This window comes from Rhinopithecus bieti, unplaced genomic scaffold, assembly GCF_001698545.2.
Source record: "Rhinopithecus bieti isolate Rb0 unplaced genomic scaffold, ASM169854v2 scaffold_5333, whole genome shotgun sequence".
Classification (NCBI taxonomy): Eukaryota; Metazoa; Chordata; class Mammalia; order Primates; family Cercopithecidae; genus Rhinopithecus; species Rhinopithecus bieti.
Window position 1 is genome coordinate 716,614 of NW_016804678.1, and position 13,469 is coordinate 730,082.

At 49.1% G+C, this 13,469-nt stretch overlaps 1 pseudogene; it reads right to left on the reverse strand.

The window, feature by feature from the left end:
- Positions 1-10,609: 10,609 nt before the first annotated feature.
- On the reverse strand, positions 10,610-12,398 carry LOC108528188 (splicing factor 3A subunit 2 pseudogene; annotated as a pseudogene).
- Between the last annotated feature and the right edge of the window lie 1,071 nt (positions 12,399-13,469).

Here is a 13,469-nt window from a genome sequence, read left to right on the forward strand (position 1 = left end):
AAAGTTGTAACCAGGTTTAAGGGAGGCACATCTCATATATGAGTGTGAAAATCCAATCGTCACGCTTATGAACCACAAAAGGATCTAGATAGTTTTTCTAGCTTTTCTGAAATTATAAAGAATTGTTTGTGTAAATTCTTTCAGTGTCTAGTTGGATGCTGAAATTCATCCATGATGTGTGCACTTCATCTGCAGTGTGCCTGCAAGCTAATTTCTTCATCCCCTTTTTTCCTTTTTTTTTGAAATGGAAGTCTTGCTACATTGCCCAGGCTGGTTTCCAACTCCTGGGCTCAAATTATTTTATTTTTCCGCCTCAGCCTCCTGAGTAGCTGGGACTACAGGTGTGCAACTCCATGCCCAGATCCTCATCCCTTTTTGGTAGCATTTTTGTATACATCTCAAATGCCACCAATGAGTGCCATGGATTCAGATGGGCAATTAAATTCACAGTCACAATCATCTTTAGTTTAATATGCCATGCCGATAGCTCCACAGAAGGACACAGCACAGAGGCTTCAGCATTCGTTACCTCTTAATCTGACTGGAGGTTCCAACAGCAACCCAGGCACACAACTTACTACATTCCCTTACCCACATGGGACAAGGGCAGCTGCAAGACTAAATGCTCGTGGGCAAACTTGACACAAAAGCATCCCCTCAGTTTCTCACTAGCTTTTTCTATTATTCTGATCATATAGGCCCAACCCTGATGCCCACTCACAGCTCCCCATTCACGTGTGAGCCCATGGACGAAGGAGGAACAGAAAAGAAAGTGCACACAACAGGACATGTGTATCCACCCCTGTAATTCCCAAGGAAATAGCACTGAGAGAGGAGGCTTGAGGTAATTTTCCCAGATAGGCCACAGTCAGTCCAGGTCTGGTCTCAACCATTTGCTCACAGAACCCTTGCTGGCTTTTTCTAAGCATCACTGTTTCCTTAGGATTTCGCTTGTCCAACCAGAAACCTCTGTGGCCAGTGGCGCCTTTGCCCGAGTTTTGCTCAGGCCTGCTGGGCTCATTCCTCCCACTCAGCCCAGCAGGTTGCACTCAGCTCACTCTACCAGTCCAGATCCCCACCTGCCAAGGGTGATCCAGGCTTGGAGTGGCAAGAGGCATGTGAGTGAGTGAGTGTGGGGTCTGGCCACTGGCCATAGCCAGGCATGCCAGCTGCTGTGGCAGGGTGGGTAGCTCCAGGTGCTAGCACAGGTGACTGCTCCATGCAAAACTGCAGCTGGATCAGATGTACCACAAACAGCTTCTGCTGTGGGTACCCGCATCTGGACAAGAGAAACATGGCAGTGCCCAGAAGCCAGGAGCTGCAGAGCCCCAAAGAGGGTGTCACAGCCCTTGCTTGGGAAGCCTGTAGGTCTGGGCTCCCCAAAGGGCCACAGCTCTTCTCTCTATCTTGTCGCCTGCAATGTGGCAAGCAGCGGGGGGCATGTTTCAGCCCTGTCAGTCCCACCATTCAGTGGGTCCTGAGTTCTTGTCCCATGTCCAAGAAGAACAAGATACATGGACAACTGGAGGGTGAGCAAGGTGGAGAGGAGTTTTATTGAGCAACAGAACTGCTCTCAGGAGACCCAAAGTGGGTAACTCCCTTCAGCAGGCAGGTTATCCTGATGAATGTCCAGCTCTCAAGTGGAAAGGAGACCTGTAGTGGGTAGCTCCTTTCCACAGGCAGGTCGTCCTGACAAGTATCTGAGCCTGGATTAGTCTGGAGTTTTTACGGGCTTAGAAGGGAGGAAGTGCATGCTGATTGGTCCATGGGTGGTCATGGGTAAGCCTGGAAAAAGTACCATAAGTTCTCACTCTGGGCTGCAGCCTCCATCCAAAACTGGTAGCCCAGGCCCCAGGCTTCAGGTCATCCCTGACTTGAAGGTGGGGTTTCACTGGGGACCTGTCCCTTGCTGCCCAGGAACCTGTCTGCCATTAACATGCCATCCATGGCACCCAGACTGTCCACACCGAGAGGTGCCCAGAGACATGCCAAGCTGCCCTCAGCGCCCCACCCCACCCCACCAGCCCCTTCAGTGCTCGTCAGTGCCCAAAGTCTGGAGGTGGCTGAGGCAGCAGGGGGCTGGTGTGTCAGCACCAACCTGAGTGCACTCACACCCAACTGGGTTATGACAGTACCCAGGCTTGGCCATAATTTTCCACCCTAGAGCAAGTGCTGGGAGCAGGGAGAGCCCAGGGAGCAGGGAGAGCCCAGGGAGCAGGAGCAGGCACTATCAAGCCTACAGGGGCAGGGAGCTTCCTGGGCCCCTGAGAGCACAGGGATGCTGGGGTCTGGAGCCACAGTTGGGCTGCTGCAGCTACACCTGAGAGCTTGGGCTCCTGCACCACCAACTCAGTAGGGGGCGGGGTTCTCATCTGTTTCCAGCTTCCACTGGCTGTGTGTCTCCTGCTGCAGCTGGCATCCTCCCAGCAGCTGCTCCAGATGGGCTGTTGCCACCATCAATCCCCTCTCTGAAGAGGTACATCTAATGGCCATTAGGATAGGGTTGATGACTGCTCTTCAACAGCTTCTTGCTGACAGGGGGCGCTGTTTCAGGGAAAATGGCAGCCAGATCTGTCTCAGAGGCTTATCTAAGGATACCTGGTAAAAAGAGAGCAAATTGTCCAAGGCTCCAGTTGCATGACCGCTTGGAATTTGATGACCTCTAGGTGAGAAGAAACAAATTTTACAAGGAGGTTAAGTATGCTGAGAACAACATTTGGGCCTTGATAGGTTTTATCTTTACCAAGGTGGAAGGCTTGGTGGAGGATTTTAAGAACTTTCCATTGACTGGAGGCTGGTAAATGAAGCTTGCTGTCCTCTGATTGCAGCCATCCTGAGGACTGAAGGGCATATCCCCAAAAGGTGGACCATTCTATCTCCACAGAAGAATACTGGGGTTTCATTTCTTTTATGGAGCCCTCCCAGATCGGAGGGGCCTCAAGTGGATCAGAAATCTGGGGCCCTCTTGCTACTGGCTTAGCTGCTTCATCTGCCAACTTGTTTCCCTCAGCAATTTCATCTGTCCCTTTTTGGTGGCTTTACAATGTATTACTCCACTTCCCATGGAAAGAAGTCTGAGGATAATAGTCTATTGACTTCCTGATGGTATTTAATGGGAGACCCTTTGGCTGTGAAAAAGTCTCTCTCTTTCCAGATGGTGGCATGGGCGTGGAGGACTAGGAAAGTATACTTAGAATCAGTATAAATGTTAAGTTGTTTCCCCTTGCTTAATTCAAGCTCCTTTGTGAGGGCAATTAGCTTAGCTAGTTGAGCACTTGTGCCCGAGGAGAGAGGCATGCTCTCGATAATGTCATTCAGGGTGACTTCTGCATACCCGGCCTTACGGATCCCTTGCTTTACAAAGGAACTTCCAACCATAGAGTTCAGTCTGGGTTCTCTAAGGGGGTTTCTTTGAGGTCCTCTCTGGCCACATAGCTTTGCACTGCTTTCTGTTCGCAGTCATGTTCAAGCTCCCCAGCCTCCTCTGAAAGGGAGGGACAGATTCTTAACTGAACGCAGATCCCTCTAATAGCAGAACTTGATATTTGAGGAGGCAGTTGGCTGTTAGCCAAAGACTTCCCTCAGAAGACAGCTGTCCTGCCACATTTTGTGGGGTCTAAACAGGTAAGTTATTCCCCCATGATAAACTTAGCAGCCTCTGGTACGAGCAAAGCTACCACTGCAACTGCCCAGAAGCAGGCCAGCCATCCTTTAGCTACCAAATCAAGCTTTTTGCTTAGGTAGCCTACAGGCTGCTGGGCTGCACCTTGGGATTGGGTTGGAACTCCCAGAGTTATTCCCTTCCTTTCTGAGACATAATGATTGAACATTTCCCCAGTGGGAAGACTAAGGACTGGTGCCTCAAGCAAGGCTTGTTTTAACTTGTCAAAGGCCCTGTTAGCCTCTGGTTCCCAAGTTAGGGAGTGGGACTTAGCTGCCTGAGTTTCCTTTATTAGGTGATATAAGGGACAAGCTATTTCACCATACCCAGGTAACTATAACCTGTAGAATTCTGTAATGCCTAAGAATCCCCTCAATTGTTTGAGGTTTGGGGAGAGGGGAAAGGAGGAGATAGTCTTAATCCTTTCTTTGCCTAGTGCCTTGGTTCCCTCTGACAAGACTAGACCCAGGTACTTCACTGCAGTCTGACAGGACTGAGCCTTAGAGTTTGAGACCTTGTATCTTCTGTTAGCCAGAAAAATTAAGAACAGCCTTACTACACTCCTGAGAGATTTCCTCAGTTGGGGTACAGAGAGAATGACATCTACATATTGTAAAACCTTAACCTGAGGATAAAGGAACTCAGAGAGATCTTTTTACAATTCCTGTCCAAACAGGCTGTCTCAGAATCCCTGAGGTAGCACTGTCCAGGTTAGCTGGGTGGACTGGATGAGGGATCCTCAAACGCAAACAAATACTGGGAGTTGGGGTGTAATGGTATACAGAAAAATACATCCTTTAGGTTCAGGACTCTGAACCATTAATTCCTTCAGGTATTTAAGAATGTAGGCATTGGGAACCACCAGATGAATTGGAACCACAGCCTCATTAATGAGGCTGAGGTCCTAAACTAGTCTCCATACCCCATTGGGTTTCTGTACTCCCAATATTGGGATACTACAAGGGCTACTGCAGGATTTGAAGAGGCCCTACATCCTCAAGTTATTGATGATGGCTTCTAGTCTTTTCCTAATTTCTGGTTTCAGGGGATATTGTCTTTGGATATGGAAGGAGGTAGGATCCTTAAAGTGGATCCAGACCAGTGTGATGGTTGTGGCTCAGTCAATTTTCCCTTGAGTTGCTCAAACTTCTGGGATAGTACTGGTCTCCACTAGAAGGAGACAAAGTGTTTGTCCTGGAGCCATAAGGATGGTGGTTCCCATACAAGCAAAAATATCCCTGCCCAACAGATGAGCTGGGCTTTCAGGCATGATTAAAAAGGTGTGAGTAAACAAGAGGTCTCCCCAACTACAACTAAGGGGTTGGGGAAAACATAGGGTTAAAGGTTTTCCTGAGATGTCCCTCACGGATGTGCTAAGAGAAGAGGGGGCCTGGATTGGAGAGGAGAATTGAAAGGCTTATTCTGGTTTCCAGAAGGAGGCTCACCTTCCTCCCTTTGGCTTCCAGAATCACCTGGGCTCTTGAATGGTAATGGCAATCTGAACCACCCGCCGAATCTGGGGAGAGGAGCCCCAGGACCTGTCAGTCCTGGTGGACCATTTGGGAGACTGGTTCTGGACCCAGTGACTTCGGTCTCCAGGGATAGTCTACCCTACAGTGGTCCCCATTGCAAATTGGACAGTGTCAGCATGACTTCCTCTTGCTGTAGGGACAGTCCTTCCTAAAGTGCCCTGGCTTGTCACATTTGTAGCAGTTAGCAGGTGCATCTCAGGGACCCTAGGGTTTGTGAGCCTGCAAGGAGGCCATTAGAACCTTTGCCTTTTTCTTGTATCTCCTTTCTCTTTTTTGAGTTTCCTCCTCATCCCTATTGTAAAAGACTGAGTTTGCCACTTTCAGGAGATTCTCTAAAGTACTATCAGGTCATATAACCTGTTTCTGGAGCTTCCTCCTGCTATCAGGGGCTGCCTATGTGATAAACTTATCCTTCAGGATCAGTTGTCCCTTGACTTAATCAGGAGATAGAGGTAGGCTTTACCAAGACCTCTTTGAGCCTTTCTAGGAAGGCAGTGGGATTCTCATCTAATCCCTGGTCTATCATGGATAGTTTGGAGTAATTGAGAGGCTTGGTTCTAGTCCTTCGTAAGCCCTCCAGTATGCATATGTGAAAGTGTTTTCTCCTCCATTCTCCCATTTCATCATAAATTGGTGTCCCATTTACAGTCCTCCAATGGTACTGCTATTCTTCCAATTGGATAAGGCTTATCCCCTTCCTGGGCACTAGATGAGATATGAAGCTCATACCTCAAATTCTCTGCCACTTGCAGGGTGGCCTCTTTTCCAGCGGTAGTCAGGGTCTAATTCAAAAGTAACAAATATCCTTCCAGAAGAGTTTGAATACTTAGGTTAAATTCTGGGAAGCCTCTATACACCTGTCAGGGTCATCTGAAAACTTGCCAAGACTCCTCTTAATTTGCCTTAAGTCCTGTAGTAAAAAGCAGACCTGGACCTTAATGGGGCCATATTCATCAGGCATCTGTTGTAGGGGCAAGAGTGAGACTGAGACTTACCTAAAATGAGAATTTCTAGGATGGGGCAAGCTTGGAAGAGAAGCTGGATGAAGAGGAGCAGAGGGAGTTGACTACCAAACTGGAGTTATCTCTGGGGTTTGCTTCCCTAGTTTCCTGGGATTTTCCCTTGCAGTCTCTCCTAAGATGACCACTAGAAGGGCTGAATAAATCCTACAATGTTGGCAAAGGTCAAGATTACCCTGCAAGGCAAAGAAAGCCTGCACATAAGGGGCTTTGGACCATTTGCCCTCATGTTTACAGAAAAGGTACAGCTGCAGAATGGTATTGAAATTAATTCTTCCTTCCTGAGACCATGCTTCTCCTTACTGAGACCATGGTTCTCCTTCCTGCAGAACATAATTCAACCACACCTTCATGCAAAGGGATATGAGTCGCTTTTTCTCCAGAGTCTGAGGGTGAAAGGAGCCTCAGTGATTCAGGATGCACTCTAGAGGAGTGGAGGCTGAAGATGATTGGTTACCATCTGGAAAAGAAGACAAAGGATGAAAAAGGCATTTTTTTCTTTCTCCAGGGTCTGATGGTCAAAGAGTCCCAGTGATTCAGGATGCACTCAAGAGGAATGCAGGCTGAAGATGGTTGGTTATCCATCTGGAAATAGGTGAAAAAGGCATCCCTTTGTTCCTTTCTCTTTCCAGCAAATACCTGAGGTATGTGAGGGAGATTTAAAAAAAGGTGCTCCCTTATTTCTTCTGACTTTATATCCCCAAGTTCCAGTGACCTTTGCAGGTGCCAACCATGGGTGCAAGTGCGACTTTCACCCATGAAGCAGGAAGGCATAGCCAGCAGGAATATTCACACTCACCTATGTGCTGCTTAAGCCTCCCACTGTCGGTAACCTTTGAGTTCCCCAGATTTCATCTATGCCATGGATGTGAGCATGACCTCCCTCCATTAAGTGGGGGGGCCTAATTGGCAGGAATTAGTCATGCTCACCTGCATTGTGCCCTAGACTTCTGCTGTCATCTGCCTCTGGGTCCTTTAGAGCTAGCTTTCCTTTCTAGGGCTTCAAAACAAAGCTTGGGACAAAAAAGCACCTCAGAAGGGTGTATGGATCCATTAAATTAGTCCCAGGTGGCCATCACCAAATTGCAGCCAGCAACTGGGAGGGCAGCCCCTCTGTTGCTTCCCTATCATAAACAGGTGAAGATGTGGGACCAGGTCCTCCTCAGACAAGGGAGAGAAAGGGAGTTCTGGGAACTGGGGACCTGGCCTAACAAGGTGCCTCCCAAGAGGGAAAAACTAATAGGAAACCTCCCTGTATTTGCAGGACTTTATGGACTCCTGACATGGTGGAGGAAAGAGGAAAAAAAACCAACATAAGTGCAGGGGAGAGGAAGGTGCCTGGGGAATCCTCTTGCCCTATGCATGTGGGTTCTTTCAATAGAGGAGAGAAAATTCTCAATTGTTACATCTTCCTTGCTTCTAAGAACAGACAGATACAGCATTGTTCTGATTTACATTCCTGATGACTAAGCCACGTGCTCATGCTACTCTGTAATATTTTGTATGTGGTTTGCAATAACACCCTTAACATTGTATATAAAGAAGAGGACAGCAGCTGGGGCAGTTGTGAAAGAAAGTGTGATAGGTAAGACTGGGGGTGCTAGTGCCAATACTCTAGTGGGTGGTCAGGAACTGTAGTCCAGGAGCCTTTGGAGTTGTAGCCAACATGGATTTGTAGCCTCAGCTGGATACCCTTAGTTGCCCCAGGGCCTCCCTCCAATCCCACACAATGGGTAGACCTCCATGAAGGGAAATTGGATTGGAACAAAACCAACATTCCCAACACCCAAGGGTGGCAGGAGATTGACAGTGTCCTCCCCAGCAAGCTGGTCCTCTGTGTCTTAAGTCTGGTAGCCATGCTAATTGCTTTTAACTGGCTGACAGAGGCCCCATGTTTTTCTTTCATTTTGGATATTGTGGTGTTTAGGGATTCTGATAAAAGGACAGAAAGCAGCAAGTCTGCATTTACTTACCCTTCCCAGATGAGCCCCCACAAGATGTCATAGGATCCTTTTCCTGTGGAAACCTCTATGGCTGGTCGTGCCTTTGCCCAACTTTTGCTCAACCTACTGGATTTGTTTCACCCACTCAGCCCAGCAGGCTGCATTCAGCTTACACCACCAGCCCAGATCCCACACTGCCAAGAGCAAGCCAGGCTTGGAGTGGTGAGGGGCATGTGAGTGAGCAAGTGTGGGGTCCGGCCACTGCGCATAGCCAGGCATACCAGCTGCTGTGGCAGGGCAGGCAGCTCCAGGCACCAGCTCCGTGCAAGGCTGTGGCTGGATCAGATATACTGCAAGCAGCTTCTTTTGTGGGCACCTGCATCTGGGCAAGGGGAATGCCATGGCACCCAGAAGCTTGGAGACACCAGGAACTGCAGAGCCCCAAAGAGGGTGTTACAGCCCTGGAGCTCTTGTCTCCTTCTTATTGCACACAATGTGGTGAGCGGGAGGGTGTGTTTCAGTCCAGTTTGTGTTACAGATCTGTCAGTTCTGCCATTCAGTGGGTCCTGAGATCTTGTCCCGTGTCCAGGAAGAATGGAGTACACGGTCCACTGTGGAGTGAGCAACTTTATCGAGTGGAACTTTATCCAGAGAGGAACTTTATCGAGTGACAGAACAGCTCTCAGGAAACCCAAAGTGGGCAGCTCCTTCCAGCAGGCAGGTTGTCCCAGTGAGTTTCCAGCTCTCAGCAGAGAGAAGACCCATAATGGGTAGCTCCTTTCCACAGGCAGGTCTGGGCCTGGCTGAGAGTCTGAGCCTGGCTGAGGCTGGGTTTTTTGTTTGTTTGTTTGCTTTTGAGGTGGAGTCTCACTCTGTCGTCCAAGCTGGAGTTCAGTGGCATGATCTTGGCTCACTGCAACCTCTGCCTTATGGGTTCATGCCATTCTCCTGCCTTAGCCTCCCAAGTAGCTGGGACTACAGGTGCCTGCCACCACGCCCAGCTAATTTTCTTGTATTTTTAGTAGAGATAGGGTTTCACTGTGTTAGCCAGGATGGTCTCGATCTCCTGACCTCATGATCCGCCCAGCTCAGCCTCTCAAAGTACTGGGATTACAGGTATGAGTCACCGTGCCCAGCTTAGGCTGGGGTTTTTATGGGCTCAGAAGGGAAGAAGTGCATGCTGATTGGTCTATGGGTGGCCATGAGCAGGCCTGGAAAAAGCACCATAATTTCTTACTCTGGGTCAGACTTCACCCAGATCTGGCAGCCTGGCTCCCAGGCATTAGGCCACCCCTGACTTGAAGGTGGGGTTTCACTGGGGACCCGCCCCTTCCTGACAAGGAATCTGTCTGCCATTAACAAGCTGTCCATGGCGCCCAGGCTGTGCACAGCAAGAGGTGCCCATAGGCCTGTGCCAAGCCACCCTCAGCCCCCACAGCCCTCCTGCTGTGCTTGTTGGTACCCAGAGTCTGGAGGAGGCCAAGGTGGCGGGTGGTTGGTACATCAGTGCCACCCTGAGCATGTGCACACTTCACTAGATTGTGACAGTGCCCAGGCTGGGTCACAACTTTGCTCCACCATGGAGCAGGCACCAGGAGTGGGGAGAGGCCAGGGAGTGGGAGCAGGCACTTTCAAGCCTGCCAGGGAAGGGGGCCTCCTGGGCTCCTGAGAGTGTAGGGATGTTGGGGTCTGGAGCCATGGCTGGGCTATTGCAGCTGCACGTGGGAGCATGGGCTCCTGCCCTGCCAACTTGGTAGGGGGCGAAGTTCTTATCTGATCCCACTGGCTTTGCACAGCACACAGTACCAGCCACACCTTCCCTGCTGCAGCTGGCATCCTCAAAGTGGCCACTCCAGATAGGCTGTCATTGCCCTCACAAGTATAATTTATCTTTCAATGGAATTGGCTATTTGCTGGAAAATATTGTAATAAGAAGCAGAGAAAAGACTGTCCACAGCTTCAATTTGGGTTTATTGTCCTTCCTGTGGCCTGAACATCTTGTGTTCCCAAAGTTCACGTGTTGAAGCTCTAATGCCCAGTGGGGTGTTATCCAGAGGTGGCACCTTTTGAAGGTAATCAGGTTTGGATAAGGTCCTGGCGGTGGAGCTACAACGGGACTCTTGGTATGTGGGAATGAAGGGACCAGCGCTCTCTCTCACTCTTCACTGACTGAAGGATACAGCAAGAAAGGGTCTGTCTGTAAACCAGGAAGAGGGGTCTCACCAAGAATGGAAATGGCCAGTACCTTGATCTAGATTTTCCATCCTCCAGAACAGTGAGAAGTAAATGTTTGTTGTTGAAGCTACCCAGTCTGTAGTAATTTATTTTTCTGTTTGTTTGTTTTGGGGGGGCGGCTGTTTAACGAGCGGGGGACAGTACAAAGGAGCAGTTTTCTCTCCATGGGAAAAGATAGGAGCACCTGGCACGGGGCTTGCTTGGGGAGGGAGCAGCTTCTCAGTTGGTTGGGGGAGGGGGAGGTATGTTCCTTGAACCTATGGAAGGGAGGGGGGCCTCAGTGTTGGAGGCATGGGAGTTGGGGGTGTACCCCAGGATTTGAGGGGTAAACTCCAGGAGGCTGAAGATGGACCCCAGGAGCTGAGAGATGGACCCCAGGAGATTGGGGGTGGACCTCCATGGTCTGAGGGTGCATTCCTGGGTCTGGTGGGTGCACTCCCAGGGCCTGAAGGTGAATGGCAGGGGCTGCCAGATGCACCCCTGGGCCCTGGGGTGAACCCCACTGATGGGGAGGATGGACCCCTGGGGCTTGTGGGTGGACTCTGGGGGCTTCAGGATGGACTCCAGGAGCTGGGGGGTGGATCCCAGAGATTGGTGGGTGGACCCCAGGGGCTGGGGGATGGATGCCAGGAGCTGGGGGGATGAATCCCAGGAACTGGGGAATGGACCCCAGATGTGGGGGGTGCACCACTGGGGCTGGGAGGTGGACCCCTGGAGCTGGCCGGGGCAGCTGGGGTAGTCCCAGGGGCCCTGAGGGTTCAGGCCCCGTAAGGGGAATGGGTGGCAGAGGCAGGCCTCCTGGCAGGGGTGGTGGCAAAGACTTGGGCAGCGATGGCCGAGGGGACAGACCGTTCGTCAGCGGGGGTGGAGGCTGCTTCACCCCAGGGGTCTGGTGGAGAGGCTGGGTCTTCCCCGTCTTAAAGTGGAACTGGAGGAAGAACTGCTTGGTCTCCCGGTTCCAGTGTGTCCAGAATGTGCCTTCCGCCTTGTTGATCTCCCTGCTCGGCATCTTGAAGGCGATGGTCTCATAGGGCTCATCGGCCATCAGCAGGTAATGCCAGCACTAATACAGGGGCTTCATCCTCTGTTCATATGCAGACATGAAGCAGTGGCACAGCATGATGCCCTCGGCGATCTCAAGGTAGTCGATCTGGAAGAGGAGGCTTGGCTGGCCCATGTCCGAGTCCCTCTGCTTGGTCACTTAGTTGCCTGGGCGGCTGATCTTCACAAACTTCTTCACCTCTGCCTTGACCTTCTCAGGCGAGGCTGGGCAGGGGCCTCCTTGGCTTCCTTGGCTGCTCGTAGGGCCAGGTTGGTCTGGTGCTTCTTTCCCTGGGTATGTGCCAGATAGCTCCACTTCTTGTTGAGAAGCATCAGGTAGAACTTGCATTTGTAGGAGCCCAGGTGTTTTTTCATGAAGTATGGGTCCTTATTGATGTCGATGGACTCCAGGGCCAGCTGCCAGAGGTGCTCCCTGCTGTCATGATTGCTCTGGAGGAGGAGGCAATGCCCTTGCTCCCAGGCTTGCCCCCAGGGTGATGCTGGAAGTCGATGGTGACGGCCTTGGGGCTTTAGCAGACTGGGAGACACTGGAGCCCGAGGCTGCACTACTGCTTCCTCAATCGACCACCACCACGACTTCGCGACTTTGTTTGGCGCACCTTTAGTAATTTGTTGTAGCAGCCTGGACTAAGCCTGTCCTCAGTATCTTTCACCAAATCTGTTATCTCCTTGGCACCAGGGAGGCATCTAACCTTAGTTCTCAAAATTCAAGAGGTTAACAATCATCAAGCCTGTATACTATGAGCGTTTGTACACTGCAGCTCAGTTGTCATTGCTTCTTCTCCCGTCCTCACCCTCTGTAGTCTCCTCTGCCAGAAGCTGGATCATTGAGAGTGAGGAGACCATATTTCCCATTCAGCCTCTCCCACTTCTGGGTATTCCTTGTTTTTCTCTGCATCCTGCTCTTGCCCTTAGAGTTGGTTGATCCATCACAGAACCATTGCATGGGCCTTTCAGAACCATGACACAGTTCTTAGAAAAATCTGTCTTCTAATTAAGATATAAAGAAGCACAGGCTCTAAGACCAGATACCCTGACTTTGAAACCCAGCTCCACTACTCACTAGTTGGTTGTCTTAGCCAATGTTTGTATAAGACTAATCCCTTGTTAAACTCCTACCTTAAAGTTTTGGTATGAATTTTAAGTGAGCTAATTCACATAAAGTACTTAGGACAGCATCTGGCCTATGGTAAGCACTCAATAAGTATTTGGATAACGTCTCGTTATGTATTCCTCTTAACAGCCCTATAAAGTAGAGATTAATGTCTCCATCTCACAGACGAGAAAAGTAAGGATGAGGAACAGAATGTGATTTGTCCAACGTCACAAAAATGGTAAGGAGGATAACTGAGACTTAAATCCTGGCTCATTTACCTCTGGTGGTAGTACTTTTTCCAGAATGAACACTGTACAATGTTGTATTGTTTTTGGTGGATTTTGAGGGAAGGAAGAAAATAGAATTGACTTAACTTCATCATCTTTAACTACAAGTTCTTTTTTCTTTTTGTGCCCATGATGAATACATCTTAAAGCTATGAATTTTCCTCTAAACACTGATTTGGCTCCCCATAGCAGTTGTAATGGTTGGCTATCATTGTCATTTATTTCTAAATGGTTTTTATTTTTTAATCAAAATTTAAAATCACTTTTAAAATTAGATTGATTTTAATTTTCTCTTTGAAATGCAGCAGTTATTTAGGAGGTATGTTTAAATGTTTTTAAAGGGATGGATTTTTTGTTGTCACTGTTGATGCTATGCTTTATTGGGAATTTTCAAATTTATTATCATATAGACCAAAAACTTGGATTCTTTGATTTCTACTTATAAGTTATTAAGATCCTCTTCACAGTTTAACAGCAATTATTTTCTGTCAATGCTTCTTAACTGTTTGTAAAGAATGTGCATTTTCAGCATGCTACATACAAAGTAGAAGCTTGAAATTGTGTCATTTACATTGCAGAACCCTTACTTATTTCTTGTTTTCTTTATATGCCAATTTCTAAGAGGAGTGTGTTA